Source organism: Chlorocebus sabaeus, chromosome 27, assembly GCF_047675955.1.
Source record: "Chlorocebus sabaeus isolate Y175 chromosome 27, mChlSab1.0.hap1, whole genome shotgun sequence".
Classification (NCBI taxonomy): domain Eukaryota; kingdom Metazoa; phylum Chordata; class Mammalia; order Primates; family Cercopithecidae; genus Chlorocebus; species Chlorocebus sabaeus.
In genome coordinates this window covers 10,531,789-10,555,571 of record NC_132930.1, presented here as the reverse complement: position 1 = coordinate 10,555,571, position 23,783 = coordinate 10,531,789, and the positions used below count along the sequence as shown (strand labels likewise).

Below are 23,783 nucleotides of genomic sequence, written 5' to 3'. Positions count from 1 at the left end.
CTTGGGATGAGTTACTGGGAGTGGGGTGACTGGGTCAAAGGTGTGAGGATGTTTAGCTCAGTCATACCTACATTTTAACATGCAAACATAGGGCGCCACTAATTTAAAAACCAAAGTGTTGTATACATGTAGAAGCTACATATTATTCCGGGGCAGTCCAAAGAGGGGAAGCTGCTTTCAAGTGAGAAAGTGCTAAATCACATTCTTTTCTGGTAAAATAGAATGCTAATGAATTGCTTTTGGAAGAAATTTCCAGAGCATTGCTAAATGTTCAAGTGTTTCTTAGAGCATAAGTTGAACCTTTCTTATCTCTGCACTCAGTTTCTCGTAAAACAGAAGTCACAGTGACCTCTTCCTCATTTCGTAGAAAAGAAAACCAAGGAAGAGAGTGGTTAAGAAACAGAAGATACGGGTCTCATCACATTTGCCTGAGAACTACATATAGTCATCCATTCAGTGCCTCGTTAAGTAAACAAATGATCGAATCATTTGTATACATGATCTCACGGAAAAAACACCGTAAAATGAATGCTTGAGAGTTGGTAGACGGAATTATTCAACCCAGACAGGCATTAGATGTTCACTCTATCCCCCTTTTTTTTTGCATTAGATTTTGTTCATTATTTGTATCATCTGTGGACCTAAAAGCATGCTCATTGTTTGTCACACAGATGGGAACAGGGTGAAATTTCAATGATTTCAATTAAAAAAAAAAAGATGTGCTTTTGCAAAATATCAAGGGAGATGTTTACAGTGGTGTTCTAGAACAGGCTCGCTTACAAGTGCTGATTGTCATATTTTCAGAAATTTTCCAAGCCACTGAAATTACTGACTTCTCTTTATCTGTGTTATGGAAATGCTGTATTATAATGTGCTATCTGAGCATCTCTTTTCAATTTTGCATTCAGCGATGTCATGTTGGTGGCTTGAAATTGGCTATGGTAAAAGTATTTACACTGTGAAAATCAGCAAACACAGTAAATCAGGCTCCCTACCTTTTTTTCTTTTCGGGGCGCGGGGGGCAAGCATGTTGTTAAACATTTACTAGCATACTACTGAGGAACTGTGTAAAATACAAATATGGCGATTTGACAATATGTACCAAGAGCCATTAAAGTGTTCATACACTTTGATCCATTCATTCCACCCCTGCAAATTTATTCTGAATAAATAATTGAAAGAAGAAAGAAATAATATGCATGAACATATTCATCGTATTATCACGTATAGCAGCAAAATCTGAAAATAACCTAAACACTAAGCAATAGGGGCTCTGGCAACGTTAACTCCATGAGATTTTTTTTTTTTTTTTAAACACAGGGTCTTGTTTTGTCACCCAGGCTGGAGTGCAGTGGCGTAATCACAGCTGACTGCAGCCTTGACCTCCTGTGCTCATTTGATCCTCCTGCCTTAGCCTCCCAAGTAGCTGGGACCACAGGTGTGTGCCACCACACTTGGCTAACTTTTTATTTTTTGTAGAGACGGGGTCTCATTTTGTTGCCCAGGCTGGTCTCCGTCTCCTGGGATCAAGTGATCCTCCTGCCTTGGCCTCCCAAAGTGCTAGGATTACAGGCACGTCACTGAGCACAGCCCGGGGGTTGTTTTAAAGTCATTAAAAATCATAGTTATGATAGTTATGAAAATATATTTGATATGATATTAGGTTAGAAAAGCAGAATTAAAAATTTAAATTATGTTCTGATTTTGTTATGAATAAGAATTAAATGTGAGCTGTAAAAAAAATGACAGCATTTGGTATGTTAGAATGGTGAAATAGGAGAACTTGTTTTTATTTCGTTTATTGTGGTCGTGGTGTGTGCATTTAAGAAATTTGGAGAACCCCTGTTAATAAGTGATCTTGAGTAGTTGTAATATTTAGGAGAAAGGCTATGAGTTTTGTGAACCACATGGGGCTTACCTTTAACCAACAGATGTTACTGTGAATCCCTGGGCAGGGTATTGTAAAGGGAGTTTGGAGCTGGGCAGTGTGAGCTGTGGATGCTAAAGGGGTTTCTTTAGAGCAGCTTAAGGAGGAGGAAGAAGTAACTGTGTCCTGAGGACTTGCTAAAGTAGATTGCAAGGCCTGAGAAATAGCCCAGAGAAAAGCTACCATCAAAGGCCAGAGAGACGGGAGAGAGAAGGTTTCTTAGGAAGAGACAAGGAGATGCTGATCTCAGAGGTAAACAAGATGGATAAGAAAATAGCTCCATTTTGACCCGAAAAAAATAGGGGCTGAAACCAGAGAGGAAATGATTTTTGTAAAGCAATGGTTCTCAAGTTTTATTTATTTATTTATTTATTATTTATTATTTTTTGAGACGGAGTCTCACTCTGTTGCCCAGGCTGGAGCGCAGTGCCGGGATCTCAGCTCACTGCAAGCTCCGCCTCCCGGGTTCACGCCGTTCTCCTGCCTCAGCATCCCGAGTAGCTGGGACTACAGGCGCCCGCCACCACACCCGGCTAATTTTTTGTATTTTTAGTAGAGACGGAGTTTCACTGTGTTAGCCAGGATGGTCTCGATCTCCTGATCTCGTGATCCGCCCGCCTTGGCCTCCCAAAGTGCTGGGATTACAGACAGGTGTGAGCCACCGTGCCTGGTGGGTTCGTTTTAGTGTGTTTGAGAATCACCTGGATGAGTGGGGGAAGAGTTAACTAATTTAGCATCCAGGTTCCATCTCCATGCATTCTGATGTGGTTGGTCTGGACGTTGGCAGGAATATGCATTTTTAACAAATCCTCCCACCCTCTGAAGACTCTGATGTGAATTACCTGAAGATTACACTTTGAGAAACACTAGTGGAATAAAGGTAACAGTTTGGTTTTGTCCAGGGAAGGTATATCTGTGAGTGTGTGTGTGTGTGTGTGTGTGTATTGTGGGTGAAGTGGTTACTTAAAGGCTCAGAATTGAAGGACTTATAATATAAAATGGGAATGAAAACAGAGAAAGCCCAGAGGGACAAGTTATTCATTTGTTATAGAAACAAACAGCACAAAACAGGAAGCTGTACTTAATGATATTCCTTAAAGGAATATAGTTTGTGGCACAAAATTCTCTTCCATAGTTAAACAGTTTTGTCCGGCATCTGAACAAATTAAAAGTAACCATGGCCAGGGGAACTATGAGCACAGAGAGAGAAGGTCATGGGGAGAGTCTGGGGCCCATAAACAGTCTCTTTCCGGCCATCGAGAGGTGGTTGTTAAACCCGTAGCAGAATATGGGAGTGCTATGGACAGAAAACACTCTGGACCTTACTGTATGATAACATTATGTTAAAGAAGAAAAGAAAGTATATTTTTTGATGAAATGTAGTATTTTATATACAGAACTGAGCACTCAAAATAGTCGTAACAATTAGACTTATGCCATAACAACCTTATATCACAAAATAAACATATGAAAGTGAATGATATCGCAGTAGCCACGGTTCTGAGATTATCTGCTTCACCTGGCTTTGGAAATTTAGTGATTGTAATAGCTTTCAAATAGCCTTCAATGTCTTATGCTCTTCTTACGGTGGAGATGATTCTTTTACTTTACTCACATTCCCCATCATCAGGGCCTCTAATCTCTCGAGACACGCTGTGGTAAATCAAGGATAAGTTAACGACCCATCTTAACACTGGAGGCGCAACTCACAGGGTCTGTTGGATGTGCAAGGGTCTAACGCCTGAAATCAGACCTCTTTCTACAAGCACGCACTGACTATTCTATTCCCCACCTAACAGGGTTTTTTTATGGACTGATTGGCTTATGCTTTGGAGCAATGTTTCCCAATCACTATTTTTGGTCACGGATTCGTTTGACGATGTAATGAGAGCCAAAGACTTCCTCATACAGGGACATGAACATTTGCCGCAGAGGCTTAGGGGATATAAGGACCCTCTAAAACCCATTCATGGACTCTCAGGGATCCAGAGGCCTCATGTGAGGAGCTCCGGCCTCAGCAGACGGATGATTGCAGAGGAAGTTCTAGTTATTACTGACATCAGATTAAGCTCCTAAAGACTGAAATGCTGCTTCTCCAACTGATGGCTGAAATGAGGGTAAGATGGCAGATACATGTGTAGATTTATAGCATCAGATCCTTAAAATGAGTAGCATGTGGGGCTAGAGTTGGCTCCCTTCAGATAACATGATTAATGCTCTAAATTGTTAGTTCTGAATTCTCTCAAGTGAAGCCAGGGTCGGTTCCCATTTGGGAAAGCAGTCTCTCAAGATGCCACTTTAATGTCTTACTTATCAGCTCGTGATGCCTTGGGTGGCACAAGAAATGCAGACAGCGCCAGGTGAAGTGGCTCACGCCTGTAATCCCAGCACTTTGAGAGGCCGAGGCAGGCAGATCACCTGAGATCAGGAGTTCAAAATCAGCCTGGCCAACATGGCGAAGCCCCGTCTCTACTAAAAATACAAAATTAGCTGGGTGTGGTGGCACATGCGCCTGTAATCCTAGCTACTCCGGAGGCTGAGGCAGGAGAATCGCTTGAACCCAGGAGACAGAGGTTGCAGTGAGCTGAGATCGTGTCACTGCACTGCAGTCTGGGCAACAAAGCGAGACTCAGTTTACAAGAAAAAGAAAAAGAAATGCAGGCAGGTTGTAAGCACTGGTTTGGCCAACTCCAGAGTGTAGTGAGTAGTGTGGGGTCACCTGATGCCCCTGAGCAACGTACTGGATACCAGCCCGGCTGCTTTTAGGGTGAAAGGCATTGGCATTAGCTGGTGGGTAACATGCTTGCTTCTGAGTGTAAGATGTAGTTGTCCTATCTGAAGCTGCATCTGGTTGGGCTTTGATAACTTTGAAGATAGTTCGTTTCCTTTCGATCACAGAAGCCCAGTTGGTCATCTTCCATTAGTGAGTATCTGACCTGCAATTTGGGGAACTGAGTGTTTTCAGCTGAAAGCTTTGTTCATTTCCTGTCCTCCCAGACTGTAGTATCAGGCACGGTATGGAGACTTACCCCAAACCCATCTGTTTAAATTAGCCAACCCTGCTGAAACTGGTAAGATGAGGCCACATTCTCATGTCACGGTCATACAGTGGATTGACACAGGATGAGAAAGAGAAACACACTCCCATCTCCATCCCTCCAGAGAAGAAGAATGTGAAATTGACTAAATACATTGTGAGTCAAGGTTCTCTTGATGTGAGATAGCATAAAAATTGGAAATCTGTCTTTGAGATAGAAAGGGAAAATCTGTAACAGATATGTTCCTGTAATCAGTGTGCCTTAACTTCTATAACCATTTTAATTATTGCACATCCATGACTAGGTTTCCTGCAAGTTTCAATGTCTATTTTAATAATAATATTGCATCATACAGTCACAGCCCTCAAAACACAAATATTCCATGTACACCAAAGTTTGGTAGCAAAGTCTGTCCTCCGCTTACCTCGTGGAGATTATTTTCCCCTGCCAGGTCATTACGTCTAGCAACCTAGTTGCCCATGCAGAGAATGGACTGGCACACATCTCTTCCTTGGCTCTTTTCCTTTCTTTCAGGCAGGACCCCTACTTTTCATTTGTCTTCCCTCCAGGTCCAGCTGTCACCTTCTTCAGAGCCTCTAAACATACAACCCTTACTATGAATCTATTTCTTCTTTTTTCACATTTTCTTTCTCAGTTACCACAAAAAATTCTCCTGGTCTTTGTTCCAGTTTTGAGCTGAAAATGATCCCAACTGTGGTTGAGAAGCATAAGAATGCCTGTAATTATTCCTTCTAACAAGGAAAAGGAAACTCAGTATCTTTAGAGTCAAATTTAAATGATGTAAAATCAACTACAAAAACCTTTAAGGGGCCTAAAAATCCCCTTTGGTATACTTTTTCTTGATAAAGCCTGATTTTCCTCAAGTTCTACTATTTGGGCAGTAACTTGCTGAAATTTATATCAATAATAGTCTTTCTCTGTCTTCTTCACGTGATAAGGAAGTAGGAGAGAGGGTTGGAGGCACATACAGGAAATAGGAGGGGAAAAGCCAGAAAAACCCTTACTTATTGACAATACCACAATTTCCTATATGTGCCAAAACAATATTGTCATATATTCCTAAACACAGAATATCTGGCAATATCAGAGAAATATCTATAATAATATCTACTTTAAAAATATAATAGCAATGGATATTTCTTATAGCAAATAAGGCATATGCCTTTTAGGTTAAATATACTTGTATACATCTTATTTGTGAGTCTTTAAGTGTTTATGTATTAAAATTGCCATCAGGCCGGGCGCGGTGGCTCATGCCTGTAATCCCAGCACTTTGGGACGCTGAGGCGAGTGGATCGTGAGGTTAGGAGTTCAAGACCAGCCTGGCCAAGATGGTAAAACCCCATCTCCACTAACAATACAAAAATTAGCCAGGCGTGGTGGCAGGCACCTGTAATCCCAGCTACTTGGGAGGCTGAGGCAGGGAATTGCTTGAACCTGGGAGGCAGAGGTTGCAGTGAGCAGAGATTGCACCACTGCACTCTAGCCCAGGCAACAGAGTGAGATTCCATCTCAAAAAAAAAAAAAAAAAAAAAAAAAACAGTTATCATCCCAGTGTTTTCCCTCCAAGATGAGCAAAATCTACAGAAAGAAGCTTAAACATTGACATTGCTTCCTAATGTGATAGAAATACAGGTAATAACTTAAAGGATCATTTGAATTAACAAAAGGCAACTATGAATATTTTATCTGAGTCCTATAGTTATCTTTTTTTTTTTTTTTTTTTTTTTTTTTTTTTTTTTTTTTTTTTGAGACGGAGTCTTGCTCTGTAGCCCAGGCTGGAGTGCAGTGGCCGGATCTCAGCTCACTGCAAGCTCCGCCTCCCGGGTTCCCGCCATTCTCCTGCCTCAGCCTCCGGAGTAGCTGGGACTACAGGCGCCCGCCACCTCGCCCGGCTAGTTTTTTGTATTTTTAGTAGAGACGGGGTTTCACCGTGTTAGCCAGGATGGTCTCGATCTCCTGACCTCGTGATCCACCCGTCTCGGCCTCCCTAAGTGCTGGGATTACAGGCTTGAGCCACCGCGCCCGGCCTAGTTATCTTTTCTTTTTTCATCCTCTACATTTCAGGAAAAGCAATTGAAATGTAGATTGTGGCAGTGTTTCTATTACATTCTAGAGCTATGAAAACACAGGGATAGTTTTCAGGATGCAGCAGGAGGGTTCTACGTAAAACTTGGGTCCACAAACCCCAAACTAATAGTTTTGGATTTCCCCAAGTACTACCCACTTAATATGTCACCAGGAAAGACCCATCACACACATATATGGAAGGAAAAATTAAAGTTTCTCCTCCAGCAGGGGCTAGATGCTTGTGGCTTCTGTTTAAAAACTAGGTGGTGGCCGGGCACTGTGGCTCACGCCTGTAATCCCAGCACTGTGGGAGGCTGAGACGGGCGGATCACGAGGTCAGGAGATCGAGACCATCCTGGCTAACACGGTGAAACCCCGTCTCTACTAAAAAATACAAAAAACTAACCGGGCGAGGTGGTGGGCGCCTGTAGTCCCAGCTACTCGGGAGGCTGAGGCAGGAGAATGGCGTAAATCCGGGAGGCGGAGCTTGCAGTGAGCTGAGATCAGGCCACTGCACTCTAGCCTGGGGGACAGAGCGAGACTCCATCTCAAAAAAAAAAAACCAAAACCAAAAACAAACAAACAAACAACTAGATGGTGGCCGGGCACTGTGGCTCATGCCTGTAATCCCAGCACTGTGGGAGGTTGAGGCGAGTGGATTATCTGAGGTCAGGAGTTGGAGACCAGCCTGGCCAACATGGTAAAACCTGGTCTCTACTAAAAATACAAAAATTAGCCGGGCATGGTTGCTCACACCTGTAATCCCAGCTACCTGGGAGACAGGCACAGAATTGCTTGAACCCAGGAGGCGGAGGTTGCAATGAGCTGAGATCATGCCACTGCACTCCAGCCTGGGCAACAGAGTGAGACTTGGTCTCAAAAAATATTAAAAACAAAAACTAGATGGTACAATTGTGTTTTTTTAAAAAAATCACCAGTGTTTTCAGCCTATGTTTCTATCTACTTTTTTTTGGACCTGTGACCAACCAACTTTATAAAGTTATATTATCCTCCAGCTTCCTCTGATTTACTTGTCCTTTCTTTGGAGGACTGAAATGATCATACTCTGTTTATTTCCCTACACTCACTCGGGCTATTTGGAATTTAAGTGTTTGTGCTCCTTCCTTTATAAATTTTGTCGTGATTGGTTTTATTTCTCAACAGGTACATAGCTCATTATTTTATCCATTAATTATAGTTACTTTTTGTTTCCTTTGCCAATTTTGGGAGTGCTTAACAACTCTTAAGAACTGTTTCATTAACAAACTAGTAACCAGTGTAAAATGCAGAATAAATAACAAGTTCAGTTGCCTTTATAGTCTTTAAGGTTTGCTTAGAAACTTTTAAATTATAATCAAGTTTTTTCTTTTCCTACAAAATATTGGCCAACGAACAATTTATGAACAATATCATCAGCCAGTCAGGAAAACGAGCCAAATAATCCCTTCTTCTCTCCACTTAATATGCTCTGTTCTAAATTATTATTTGGAATTGTTTTAGGAGACTTTAGAAAGGCCTCTTTTCGGAAAAATTGTGAGTTGTTAGGCAACAACATGAATGATCAGCTTTAAATTGTTCATGGTCTTTTACCACATTTAAGAATTATTCCTAAGAAAACAATGCAAGGTGTTTTATTATAAAAGCAAGACTTCTCAACAAAATGGTGTCTGCTATAATAGAGAAACCAAGAAACAACTTAAAATGCCCAACAGAAATGTATGAGGTGATAAAGGTGACAAAGTGAGACCCTGTCTCAAAAAATACATATATATAATATTTGTATTTATAATATAAAAAGGCCTATATACGTATTCTTATACATGAATTCAGAATATGGAGGTAAATAAATATGTTAGAAATTATCTAGTGTGTGATAAGATTACTTGATTTAAAATGTTTTTCATTTTTTCCTGTCTTTTCTATAAGTAGCATATATTGTTTGTATATTTTAAAAAAGGCCAATAATCTTTATTAAAAGAATGTCAGTTTTCGGTGTGAGGTTAATAATGAAATTAATTAAAATGATTCTGGCATGATACATTTTTTTTTTGACATTTTAAAAGAAACCTAATGCTTTGAAAGCCCTAAGTCTATAATTAAATTGTATCTAATAAAATTTAGAAGCTCTTTAGATGTAGAGGGATTTTGAGTTTCTCAAAGCATAGAAAACCACTTTTAGTGAGAGATGTTGGAATTATCAGTTAAGTTTGTGAGTGGTTTCTATTTTTAAAATATGAGATAATTAGCATTAGCTAGTATCATAATTTAAGCAAAATATAAAATATTCAAGTGATGAATACAGATGATTATTTCTCCATTTTAACCTGTAAAAAGGTTCCCGAAGAGATTTTTTTTTCTTTTTTCTTTTAGTGAGACAGGATCTCACTCTGTGGCCCAGGCTAGAGTGCACTGGCCCGATCATGGCTCACTGCAACCTCCACCTCTTGGGCTCAGGTGATTCTCCCACCTCAGCCTCCCGAGGAGCTGGGACTACAGGAATGCACCACCATGCCGGCTAAGTTTTGTATTTTTTTGCAGAGATAGGGTTTCACTATGTTGCCCTGACTGGTCTTGAACTCCTCAAGCAAATTCACCCACCTCGGCCTCCCAAAGTGCTGGGATTACAGGCCTGAGTCATGGCGTCCAGTTAAGAGATCCTTTAAGAAGCACATTTTCCTTATGCATCTTAAATATTCAATTAGAAAAGAATTGACTTTCAAATATTTTGAAAGACATATCTCCTGGGTAAATCATAAATATATCCATTTTGTGTAAAGTAGGAAAATAAAGGAAAATTACCTTGTATCTTTTCATGACCATTTTTCTACACAGTAATACCAGATATCTAAAAGTTTGTTAATTCCAAATGCCAAATATTAGTTTGAATACCATATAACTCTTTGAAATGTTGATTCGTTTAGTGAAAAAGACTTTTCCTCTTAAACAGGAGTGAAATCTCGTGTCTGATTTGTGTAATATTCCTGATTACGTGTGTGTGTGTGTATGTGTGTGCTTCTTTCCGGCTTGGTTTACCAATAACTCGTGATCATAAAAGGACAGCTATTGCTTGTAAGGCATCCAGCTGATCAATTAACATGCTTTGTATAACAATTGTATAATTGAAAGTGATGCAATACCTACCACGGTGGGGGGGCTTAAAGCAACCAGGATTCATTTCTCCACGTAACAGGAAGGTCGGAGGTCTGCGTTTCCGGCCCTGGGCTAATGGCTCAATGAGACTGCCTACCATTCTGTTGTCTTTCGTCATAGCTGCACGATGACTGCTGCAGCTTCTAGCTATGTGCTCCATTCAAGACGCATGGGAAGGTTGGAGTGGAAAGAAGGATGAGTTGGCAGTGGCTGTTTGATTTTCCAGGAAACCAAGAATGTTCCCGGAGACCTCCCAAACAGATACCAGCTTCCGTGTCATTGGTAGAACAAGGTTACACAGCCACCCCAGCTCCCATGAAGGTGGGAAACAGGAAATAGGCTTATTATTAACAACTCCCTTAGACCACACATTCCTAACAGGCAGAGTGGGTGGGTGTGGGGAGCATGGTGGAGAACAGCGTGAGGGTTGGGGTACGGTGTGGATAGGGTGGTGCTGTTGATATCATCCCTTATGGGAAGGATATTGCTTTTGTGGGAGGGAAAAGGCAGGAAAAATATCTCTCTCACTATATGTATAAAGCACAGTCATACATACAGCATATATACAGACATATAATTTATCTATGGTATTAAAATTTCATGGAAGGGGCAATTAGGAAAAAAGCATCTAAAAATGCTCTTAGGGAGATGATCTTGAAAAAAAAGTTGAGAAATACTGGACTAGACCAAACATCATCCATTGCCCGAAGCTTGCATATTATCTATTACTGATGACAAAGAGAGGCACAGGTATGGAGCAGAAAACTAACAATGCCTGCCATAGAGAATGTCATAAATTAATGAACAGCTTACTTTATGTTGTCATTGTTGGTCTTCTCTCATTGTACTATAAACATCTTAAAAGTAGGAACTGTGTCTTATTTGAATGTATATCTTTGTATATTAGCACACTAGTCCCTCAAGAGGTATGTTTTGTAAGTTGAATGGAACAAACATTTTATTTAACATATATTTTATTTCTATTTTTTTAAAAAAACTTTATTTATTTATTTATTTATTTTGAGACGGCCTTTTGCTTTGTCACGCATCCCAGAGTGCAGTTGGTGCAATCTCTGCTCACTGCAACCTCTGCCTCCTGGGCTCAAGCGATTCTCGTGCCTCAGCCTCACAAGTAGCTGAGATTACAGACGTGCACCACCACGCCTGGCTAATTTTTTTTGTATTTTTAGTAGAGGCGAGCTTTCGCTAAGTTGGCTGGGCTGGTCTTGAACTCCTGGCCTCAAGTGATCTGCCTGCCTCGGCCTCCCAAAGTGTAATGTTGATTATTTTTAATGGCAAAAATGAAGTGATGCAGGAAGACATTTAAGTGTCATAGGTGATGTCTTGGGGGTAGTTTCATTGGGTTTTTAGCGAGCTATTTGATTGCTCTTATGTGGATGGTACAAAGACCAAAAGAGGTTTTGCAAACAGTGGAGTCATAAATGATTGTTCATGAGATAATTCGTTCTGATAGTTCCGTTAGTTTGTTTGTAAGAGATGAAAAGGAAATAAAATGGAAAAAGAGAGCAGATTTGTTTTGTTTTGTTTTACTTTTTAGCCGGATTGTTTTTTCGGTGCCTAGGCTGCTTCAGTTGTGAAATGGGAATTATAATGTCACGGTGCTTCCTTCTCGAATTGTGATGGTCAAATGAAAAGCTGTCTGAGAAAGCTGCCGCGAGCTGTCTAACAGTATTCCTCCAGCTGGACTGTGCTTCTGAGTCATCCGGTGCTTTAAAAATACAGCTTCCCAGGAAAACATTGTAAACAACTCCCAGGGTACATAATGATTTAGATGATTAAATTTGGAGGCTGCCCTGACTTCACTACCCTGGGCCTCGACTGCTGTATAAATTATGATAGAGATAACTTCCCAGGACTGTAGGGTGGATAGCAAATGAAGCAAATTAACTGCCAAATCCTTCCTTAACATCTTCGTTATGATGAATATTACGAACCTAGGCAATCGTCATCCATACATTGGACACTTGACCTTGGGATGGATTAGAGTTCCTCAGTTTACTTCGTCCTCTGTGCAAAATCTAGAATATTCCCCAGCCTGTCATCAGAGTGCGACACATGTTTGAGGAATGACTGCATGATTGATAATTGTTGAGAGTTCAGATTCATGTCACTTCAGATAATCCACAGATGACATGGAAAACTGGTGGGCTACCAGTGCTGTTTGAAGTCATCAAAGGCTTACACTTATCTGGGAATGGGCCAGAGAATAGGATCAATGCCCAGTAAGGTATATCTTCTGATCCTCACCTCTCTTTTGTATATAGGTGATTTTTTTTAAAAAAAACTTCCTTCTCTAGGCTGGGCGCGGTGGCTCAAGCCTGTAATCCCAGCACTTTGGGAGGCCGAGACGGGCGGATCACGAGGTCAGGAGATCGAGACCATCCTGGCTAACCCGGTGAAACCCCCGTCTCTACTAAAAAATACAAAAAAACTAGCCAGGCGATGTGGCGGGCGCCTGTGGTCCCAGCTACTCAGGAGGCCGAGGCAGGAGAATGGTGTAAACCCGGAAGGCGGAGCTTGCAGTGAGCTGAGATCCGGCCACTGCACTCCAGCCTGGGCGACAGAGCGAGACTCCGTCTCAACAAAACAAACAAACAAACAAAAAAAAACTACCTTCTCCTCCAATCAAAACTGGCTTTGAGGAAAGAATGGGACTGGATGCACATTTGTGTAAACGTGCTAATGGTAAAAAAAAAAAAAAAAAAAAAAAAGTCTTTACCTTCCAAGGATATTTGCATTTCAACAAAGCTCCAAACCTGAAGAGAAAGGGCTGCTCCAAGGATAGAAGATATATTTGGTAGGGAGAGGACTTTTTTATCACCCTTGATTCACTCCATGTAGGCAGGGACCTTCTGGTAAGATGCTCCCTGATGGGGACTTGTTGGATACTGGCCGTGCCAGCTGGCTGAAACCCCAAGAGTCAGACTTCCTTACACGGGATCCTTATCATGGGGGTGGCAGCCACTGCTGATAGATTGGGGAACTGCTTCCTTTGCCATCTCCCTATAGGGAGGATTCCCCTAAACTGGGTCTCTAATAATCTCAGAGCAAGACACGTGCTGTGGGGATCTTATCATCTTATCGGATTTTTCTAAACTTATAGCCCTTCTTAGAAGTGAGAGGCCCAGAACACTCTATTTTATGCAGGAATAGCAGTGATGACTCATGGTTGGGAAGACACTAGAATTCAGCCAGGAGAGTATCATTAAAGGAGGGAGAAGGGAAAACAGACTTTTTGTGTGGTAGAGAAACACACCCCTCTGCATCATTATGTGAACAAAGGTGCATGTAAGAGGGGACACAGTTTACCCACGGGTAACTAACTATGATAGTGAAAGTTGCCTTGAACCTTGTTTTAGAAAAATGGCAAGTGTGGGTCTCACTCTTCTATTTCCTGATTCCTCTCTCTCTCTCTCTCTCATTTCTCTGTTTCTCTCTCTCTCTCACACACACACCCATCTTGGGCCAGGTTCATAAAGCCTCATGGGAAACGGAACACGGAAGAGTCCACTGGGAGGTTTTAAAATTTAATTTTAGTCAGATTTAGTAAGATTTTTTAATACAAAACAAAACAAAAATTCTCTAAAAAAAATCCTTGTTAGGGTCTGGTTAAGACAACTAATATCAACAGATATCAGACCATAGTTCCTAGTTACCAAAGAATCGCTCTGGTGAGAGAGGTGTGGAGGCAAAAATTCCAGATGGTACCCGGGTAGTGATTGCACTCAGCTAGGTCATCCTAGGACAGCTGCCCTAGACTGCTGTGCCGGAGCCTCTCCGTTGTAATTTTCCTCCTTCTAGTTTCTTTTAAACATTTTTTCTTTTGTGTTGAGATAGAGTTTTGCTCTGTCGCCCAGGCTGGAGTGCAGTGGCACGATCCCCACTCACTGCAACTTCTGCCTCCCAGGTCTAAGTGATTACAGGCGTGCGCCACCACGCCCGGCTAATTTTTGTATTTTTAGTGGAGATGGGGTTTCACCATGTTGGCTGGGCTGCTGTCAAACTCCTGGGCTCAAATGATCTGCCCCCCTCAGCTTCCCAAAGTATTGGGATTACAGGTGTGAGCCATTGTGCCTGGCCTAGTTCCTTTGCTTTAAAAGCTTAAATGCACGAAGCATACAGTACTGTGAAGACTTGCTTGATGTAATGCAGGTTCCTTAATCTCCTCCTTTGCTATTTGGTTGGCGGGTGGTGGTATGGGTGGCACTTTGGGGATGGCGGGGCAGAAGGAAGCTTTCTGATGAATGTTTGCACGGTACACGAGAATGTTACAAGATATGGGCATCATGCACACGTGATGAGGGGGCTAGAGAAAGGTGGATGGTGTTTGGGGATTACCCTCTGGTACATTTCAATTCACTTTGGGGTTATGAGATTTCAGAAGGTTAACTAATGCTCATGTCCTGGGGTGGGCTCTTTTGTATTTCTTTGTTGTCTCTTTTTTATTTTTATTTTTTAGAGACAGAGTTTTACTATATTGCCCAGGCTGGTCTTGAACTCCTGGCCTCAATGATCCTCCCACCTCAGCCTCTGAGTTACAATTGTCTCTTGAAAGTAATTTCAGGTAGGCTTGGGGCTACCAAGGCAAGCTTAGGGAAGCCTGGTACATGAAGAGGATTAGAGTCCTCCGGAGAAGTTGGATTTGTATGAAGAGATACCAATCAGAAAGTTGGGAGTTAGTCATCCATGGAAAACAGGGATGTTTGAGAATCATATTCTGGCCATGCCCATCCATGCATTGTCAGTGGAGAGAGAACCTTGGCTAATGGACTTCCCCAGTTATGATCCCATGGATAAGACCATGGGGGAGAAGGTAAGGCTTAGGCTAAAGCATGTTCTTGGATCATTCAGTCACCTCCTTTCACTCTGAGTCCCTGTTGACCAGGGAACGTCTTGGTATCAGAGCTTGTCTTTCTAATAGCTCTTTCCACGGGGAAAGAATACACAGGCCATGTTGATGGTATTCTAGTCCTCATGAGAGCTGCGTTTCTCACGGTCAGCAAATGAATTGGCATCCCGATATATAAGCAAATCTTGTGACCTTGGTTAAAGTGAGTTCCACTCTGTAAAGTCAGATACTTTCTTGTTGATTGAGGGAATCAGATTTCTGAGGGTAAGAGGTAAAGCCAAGAACCATGGCAAATTCATTATCTTAATAAAAACTACCCAGTAAAGCTGCCCATATTCTTTCAGACTGCAACACCGCATGTCCAGTGAGGTTCCTCTCATGAGACATCAGGAGTATCAGGAGTGGGTGCCAAGCTGGAGTCCTGAGAATGAGGGAAAGAGGAGACCATGAGTTGTGAACACCACAGCAATTTGTCTTCTCCTTTTGTCCCTCTTGCTTTAGGTAGTAATGCATGCCTTAAGATAATAAAAGGCCTGTCTTTGTGGGCTCTTCATTGTCATAGAAAAGTGATGGGTATGAGTTTCCCAAGGCCTAGGATAAAAATATTTCTTCAGGGAGGGTTTTGAAAACTTATGCCAGTTACCCGGGCGGACTCCAATCTTTCAAGCATTGTATATCTTTCATGGTCCTCCCTCTCTCCCTCCTTCCTTTCCTTCCTTCTCCAAACAGAGCCTAAGGTAATGTCCCTCTCCCGTTTCTTGGGATAGGGAAGGGGGTGGAATTACTTCTGACTCACACTTACCCTTATGGTGTACCCTTTGGGATTCTGGCTAAAATACATATATTGGGAAGCCGGACGCAGTGGTTACGCCTGTAATCCCAGCACTTTGGGAGGCCAAAGCAGATGGATCACCTGAGGTCAAGAGTTCAAGACCAGCCTGGCCAACACCAGTCTCTACTAAAAATATAACGATTAGCCTGGCGTGGTGGTGCATGCCTGTAATCCTGACTACTCAGGAGGCTGAGGCATGAGAATCACTTGAACCTGGGAGGTGGAGGTTGTTGTGAGCCAAAATCATGCCACTGCAGTCCAGCCTGGGTGACAGAGCAAGACTCTGTATCAAAACACAAATAAGTAAAATGTATATATTGGGGTCCATTAGTTTTTCCACCCTGGGTGGACTCTGACCTTTGACTTCTGTCATCCTTGCCCCATGAGGCCATTGGAACTGCAGCTCGTTTTCCACTTTTTCATCTCCCTTTCTTTCAGCTGACAAATGCTGTTTACCTCACTGGCTTCTCCTTTATTCCTAGACTTCGGCCTGACAGTTCCGGTGTTTTATTTTTTATTTTTTTATTTTTTTTTAGCTCTTTGATACTTTTAAGAAAATGGTTTTTAGGCCGTGTGCAGTGGCTTATGCCTGTAATCCCAGCACTTTGGGAGGCCGAGGTGGGTGAATTGCTTGAACCCAAGAGTTTGAGACCAGCCTGGCCAACATGGCGAAACCCCGTCTCTATTAAAAATACAGAAATTAGCTGGGCATGGTGGCGGGCACCTCTGTAGTCCAAGCTACTCCAGAGGCTGAGGCAGGAGAATCGCTTGAACCTAGGAGGTGAAGGTTGCAGTGAGCCGAGATCGCACCACTGCACTCCAGCCTGGGCAACACAGTGAGACTCCATCTCAATTAAAAAAAAAAAAAAAAAAAAGAAACAAAAAATAAAAACATAAGGACTTTTCACAAAAATATGAGTCTTTAGGCAAGAGGTTTATTTCTCTAAGTGTCAGTTTCTCTGAAAACTTTGAGGATTGGATTGGATATAAATTTCCCCAAGCACAATGTGGGTACCAATGGTGGGAAACAAGATCTTTTTAGGGCAAGCATTTAAAAAAAGTTTTTAATAGGTATATGTTTCTTTGAATGTTTTCAGAAAAAATTATAAGTGACAATCTAATCTATGATGTCATCTATTTAATTGCTTAGGACAGGGCCATGTGAGTTCACTTAGAGTTGATTTTTAAAACACATCAAATAAATAATAGTTCAAATATGGTTATCAGATGACTGAAATTTGGGGGCAGGATTAGAAGATGATCTTTCAGATTTCGACCAACTTGACTATTCTGGTCTCAATGACAAAAGGAAACAAGTTCCCATGTCATTACAGTGGAACCCAATTATATTATCCAATAAACCAACATTCCTAGGATCTTAGTTCTCCTAGAAATCTTTCTAGCATGCTGAGCAGGATGGGCTGGATGCAATCCAAATCACTGGAATGTTACAAGTTAAAAAAATTTTTTGAGTGGTGTATGAAAGAGCCCTGCTCTGAGGAGTTCCAGAATGAGTGAGAAGGGAACTTACAGACCTACTGAGACTTGCTCCTCTGTCAGATGTGGCAGGAGGGTCGGGGCCTCGGAGTTGTTCAAGTAATTTCATCAGTTAGGGGCCAATCCTGATCCAGGACCCAGTCCTGCTGGGCCGTACTTTCTTAAAGTGACTATCCAGTGACACTAGCAAATGTTACCTCTTCCCAGGAAGAAATTACAGGATGTGTTTATATTTTCTTTTACAAAGGGTCATGAGATTTTATTTTTACTTTTTTTGTTTTAGAAGTGATGTATGTCTATGAAGGAAACTCAGAAAACATAGATAAGCACACACACAATTTGTAATTGCACCAGTATATGAGCATTGTTAAAATCTTGGTTTAGTTTCTGACTTTTTTCCTCTCTCTATTTTTACTAAGAAATTGGGATTATGTTGCACATACCAATTTGTCCTTGCTTTTCTTTTATCCATGTAACAATGCTGTCACATACTTTTCCCCACATTATTAAATATTTTTTCTACAATAGTAAGGAATTCAATGATAAAAGAGGCGTATTGTCTTCCCCCAACCTTGTAAAAGTTATTTTGTGTGGCAGCTTGACTTGTATTTTAGAAGTAGAGACAAATTAAGGCAAAAATGAATGGGAATGGCAAATTAATTCCACAAGGAGTATGTTTTCTGAAAGTCCTTGCTGCTAGAAACGGAGTTAGGATTATGCCTCCTGGTTTCAACATGTTGATAGTAGCTGTGTGGGCTACTCGAGTTGGCGTCAAAGATGGATGTCCAACTCCATATTGGAGCTGTGGGTAATCTAATGAGAGCCACAAATCATCGTTCTAAGAGCAGGTGGTTAGTGAGCACTTTTCCAGTTTAGGGCATATACCAGTTGCTCTCCTGATGGACATCTGGTCCATGATATTTGACTGTTTTAAGGTGTGGAATGCTTTGTACAAGGTCCAAAACTTCCGTCCTTGGTGTGAACATTTGGGAGGCAAATGAGTGATATGACCATGGCTGCCTTTTTGTCCGGCAAAGCACAAGGATGCTTTGGAGAACAGAAGGATTTCATCAAGCCCAAATGACACTTACTTCTGGGCCTCTCAGCCTCCTTGGCCACGTGGTTGTTCTGCTACTGAGAGTCTGCAGATGAGCTGGTGGTTTCTCCAAACTTCCGAGAGCTCTCTAAGGCATTTATTATATGCACATTCTCTCTATAATGAGGCCAGTGGACTCTCAACTGGGCTGGCACATGTTCCTAGGAAAACACGCCCAAATTCTGGTCTACCTTGTGTAAATCTAAGATAGGGGCTACTGAACACAGTCTTGGAAATCAGGCACCTGCTAGGGCCCCTTGTGCTTAGCTTGGCTGATGAACCCAGGCTGAGGGCTTCTTTGCAGGCATGCCTCTGGGCCAAGGCTGGGGGTGGAGAGGGAAGGCTAGGGAAGTCAAGGAAGGCATGAGGAACAGCCTGGGAGCAGGAAAAGGTCATCTGATGGCAGGCAGGAGCTTTAGGCTCTCTGCTCCTTCACCCTTTTCTCTATTCAAATCTGCTCTCAAGGCAGCATATGATATCGATGGTTCACAGAAACGTGAACTACCAGCCTTGGAGGGGCCCTGAGAGCCCATCTAGTTCAACGCCTCATTTTGCAGATGAGAAAACAGGTTTGGAGAGGTTAAATGGTGTGAACCAGGTCATATAACTAGTGGTAGAGCTGGGATTCAAGCCTGATGGTCAGTTCAGGGCTCTGATCACCACAAGCTGCCTCTGTATACAGTATAGTGAGAAAGTCTCAGCCACTGCATTGACTTTTCATTTATGTTTAATATTATATTTATATTTTAAGATTGATCCATAATGGAAGGAATTGTGTAGTCCTGTACTAAAGGAATTTAGAAAGATTTGGGTGACTCAATCTACTGATACGGAAAAAGATTTACAATCTATTACTAAGTGAGAAAGGCATCACGGAGTATAGTATAGTATGCTGTAGTTTGTATATAAAATTGTGTATTGGCCGGGTGCAGTGGCTCACGCCTGTAATTCCAGCACTTTGGGAGGCCAAGGCAGGTGGATCACTTGAAGTCAGGAGTTCGAGACCAGCCTGACCAACATGGTGAAACTCCATCTCTACTAAAAATACAAAAAATTAGCCGGGCATGGTGGCACATGCCTGAAGTCCCAGCTACGTGGGAGGCTGAGGCAGGAGAATCACTTGAACCCAGGAGGCGGAGGTTGCAGTGAGCTGAGATTGTACCACTGCACTCCAGCCTAGGTGACAGAGTGAGACTCCATCTCAAAAAAAAAAAAAAAAAAAAAAGTGTGTGTGTGATAATTACATACATCCATACACATGTGCATGTGAATTCACGTAATAATGTAATAGCTTTGGAAAAGTGCATGAGAAACTTAGTCCGATGGTTGCCTCTGGGAAAATGGCCTGGGCACCATAGAAGGGAGGTATATTTTTTCACTTTTATACTTTTAAAATGTTACTATAGGCATGTAATCACTATTCAAAAAACGTAAAACATTTAAAGATGACATGTGAGCTCAAATAAGGCAGAAATATATTGTTTATTGAGAAGGCCTCATGCAAGAGGGAGCATCTGAACTGGGCTCTGGGATGGGTGGAAGTTCACCAGGAAGAGCCGGGGCAGGAAAGCTTACGGCAGCAGGATTAAAGCTGTCAAAGCAGGAAAGGCCAGGCAGAGTGTCAGCGATGTTGCACAGTCTGGAGAAATTGCAGCAGAGTGGTATGCTGCTGTTTGTATATAAAAATGTGTGTGTAATCATTATATGAATTCATACTTACAGGCATGTGAATTTATGTGATAATGTAATAGCTTCAGAAAAATGCATGAGAAACTGTGTTGGCTAGGTAAAGCAGGGACAGGGCTGAGGAGAAAAGTAAGGAGAGAGAACTCGGCTGGATGCAGGTTATTTTATACTTCATATGGATAAAGGGCCTTTTACAAATTGGCCCCATTGTCCCTTTCTAACATCATCTTCCACCTGTGCTTCAGCCATCATAGCCCCCTGTCTATTCTCCAAATACCCATGTGCACACCTGGGCACCAGCCGCTTCCTCTGCCTGCATACAGTCCACCAGTCCTATTTTCTTTCTCTCCTCCAAGACCAGGTTCAAATGTTCCTCCTCTCCCCCTCCCCACCCCACCACCCTGGAAGATGTTAACACTCTGTCCTTAGTGTTCTCTTGGCATTTTGCATTTACCTTTATTACAGAACTTGGCTGTTTAAATTTTAATTTTTTGCAGGCTGAACCGGAGAGTGAGGTCATTTATATGCAGAACATTGTGTCTCCTCTCTCTAATTTAGCATTTTATTCTCTGAGGTCCTAGCTATATGGTACTTCATGGTGATGAAGTACAGCCACACCATTCTGCCTTTGTGTGGCCATTGCATGACCTCTCCAAATGAAATAATTTCTTCTATAGAGAAAAAGAAAGTGAGGGCCAGAGACATTATCAACAAAGTAAAAAAAAAATTTTTTTAAACCTCTGTGCCTAGTCTAAACTATATTAACATTTTCTTTATTATCTTCTGTCCCATTAGGCTCCTTAAAAGTAGTCCTAGTTTAAAGACAATTAAAGGCAGATATTGTGTCACTTTTTTTAGACTTCTGTGGATTTGAAATGTCATGTTAATAGAACACTATATATGCATAAGCAATGAACTGAACCATTAAAAAAGAATTTTGCTCTGGAGTATCCTGGTAGTTTCAGGGTCATTATGTATTTGTTTTGTTCAGTTTCTTGATCTTTCTGATCCTTAATTAGAAGCTGAGCATCTAGGGAAATGTTTTATCCTATTGCTCTGTATCTACAATATTATCTGTATAAAAAGTACCTATGTCCATATTTCAAAAGATGATTGAAAAAATCTAAGAAAATCTGAATAAACTTGTGTTCTTAGATTATTCCTCTTTGTTCCTCTTCTCCCTTAGGCAATTGAGGGAGTAACTGCTGTGTTCCTAGTACAATTTATTCTAGAGAGGGATATGTGACAGGTGAGCTGAGAATTCCTGGTAAACCTCGATTTGCCCATCATTGCAGAGACTTTTCCTCTGCCTGGGCCAATGTCGTTCTCGGCAAGAGAAGATAGATCGCACCAGACTAAGTTTGCACATTTATCTTTCTACATAAATGGAAAACCCTTCCCAGATTGTTCGACTGGTTGCTTTTTTTCAGTTACTAGTACAGGAATACCTCATTTGATTGCACTCCACAGATATTGCATTTTTTTTACAAACCGAAGGTTTGCGGCAACTCTGTGTTGAGCAAGTCTGTCAGCACCATTTTCCCAACAGCATATGCTCACTTCATGTCTCTCTCATATTTTGGTAATTCTCAGAATAATTCAGACGTTTCCATTATTATCGTATCTGTTATGGTGATCTGTGATCAGTGATCTTTGACATTACTATTGCAGTTGCTTTGGGGCACGATGAATCATGCCCATATAAGATAGCAAGCTTAATGGATAAATGCTGTACGTGTCCTGACTGCTCCAGCTGTCCCCCACCTCTCTTCCTCTCTTGGGGCCTCCCTATTCCCTGAGACACAGTGATATTGAAATCAGGCCAATTAATAAACCTATAATGGCCTCTCAATGTTTAAGTGAAAGGAAGAGTTCTGTGTCTCTCACTTTAAATCAAAAGCTAGAAATCATTAAGTTTAATGAGGAAGGCATGTTGAAAGCTGAGAGCGGCCGAAAACTAGGCCTCTCGTGCCAGTCAGCCAGGTTGTCAATGCAAAGGAAAATTTATTGAAGGAAATGAAAAGTTCAACTCCTGGGAATACATGAATGATAAGAAAGTGAAACAGCCTTAGTGCTTGGACAAAGCTTTAGTGGTCTGGATAGAAGATCAAACCAGCTATACAATTTCTTTAAGCCAAAGACTAATCCAGAACAAGGCCCTAACTTGCTTCAATTCTATGGAGGCTGAGGGAGGTGAAGAAGCTGCAGAAGAAAAGTGTGAAGATAGCAGAGGTTGGTTCACTAGGTTTAAGGAAAGAAGCCATCTCCGTAACACCAAAGTGTAAAGAGAAGCAGCAGGTTCTGATGAATAAACTACAGCAAGTTATCCAGAAGATCTAGCTATGGTCATTGATGAAGGTGGCTACAGTATACAACAGAATTTTCAGTGGAAACAAAACAGCCTTCTGTTGGAAGAAGATGCCATCTAGGACTTTCACAGCTAGTGAGAGGTCAATACCTGGCTTCGAAGCTTCAAAGGCTTCGAAGAGAGTCAATAGGCTGACTCTCTTGTTAGGGGCTAATGCAGCTGGTGGCTTTAAGATAAAGCCAGTGCTCATTTGCCATTCCAACAGATCCTAGGGCCTTAAGAATTATGCTAAATCTACTGTGCCTGTGCTCTGTAAATGGAACAACTAAAGCCTGAATGACAGCACATCTATTTACAGCAATGTCTATTGAATAATTTAAGCCCACTGTTGAGACCTACTGCTCAGAAAAAAGATTCCTTTCAAAATATTACAGCTCTTGGACAATGCACCTAGTCACCCAAGAGCTCTGATGGAGATGTACAAGGAGATTAATGCTGTTTTCACGCCTGTTAACACAATATCTATTCTGCAACCCATGGATCAAGGAGTCATTTCAACTTTCAAATCTTATTATTTAAAAATACATTTTGTAAGGCTATAGCTGCCATAGATAATGATTCCTTTGATGGATCTAGGCAAAGTAAATTTAAAATCTTCTGAAAGGATCTACCATTTTAGATGCCATTTGTGATTCATGGAAGGTCAAAATATCAACATTAACTGGAGTTTGGAGGAAGTTGATTCCAAGCCTCATGAATGACTTGAGGGATTTAAGATACTAGTGGAGGAAGTAACTGCAGATGTGGTAGAAGGAGCAAGAGAGCTATAATTAGAAGTGGAGACTGAAGGTGGGACTGCATGTCTGCAATCTCATGACAAAATTTAATGCATAAGGAGTTGCTTCTTACGGATGAGCCAAGAAAGTAATTTCTTGAGATGGAATCTACTTCTGGTGAATATACTGTGAAAACCATTGAAACGGCAACAAAAAATTTAGAATATTACATAAACTTTGTTGATAAAACAGTGGTAGGGTTTGAGAGGATTAGCTCCAATTTGCAAGAAGTTCTGCTGTGGATAAAATGCATTTCACCCTACAGAGAAATCCTTCACGAAAGGAAGAATCAATCAATGTGGCAAACTTCATTGTTGTCTTGTTTTAAGAAATAGCCACGGCCGGGCGCGGTGGCTCAAGCCTGTAATCCCAGCACTTTGGGAGGCCGAGACGGGTGGATCACGAGGTCAGGAGATCGAGACCATCCTGGCTAACACGGTGAAACCCCGTCT

The 23,783-nt window shown here is 41.6% G+C and overlaps 1 protein-coding gene across 2 annotated transcripts in view; it reads left to right on the top strand.

Annotated features, from left to right (window-relative positions):
* RHOH (ras homolog family member H) overlaps positions 1-23,783 on the top strand; it is a 48,916-nt gene that overhangs the window by 3,796 nt on the left and 21,337 nt on the right. The window lies entirely within an intron of this gene.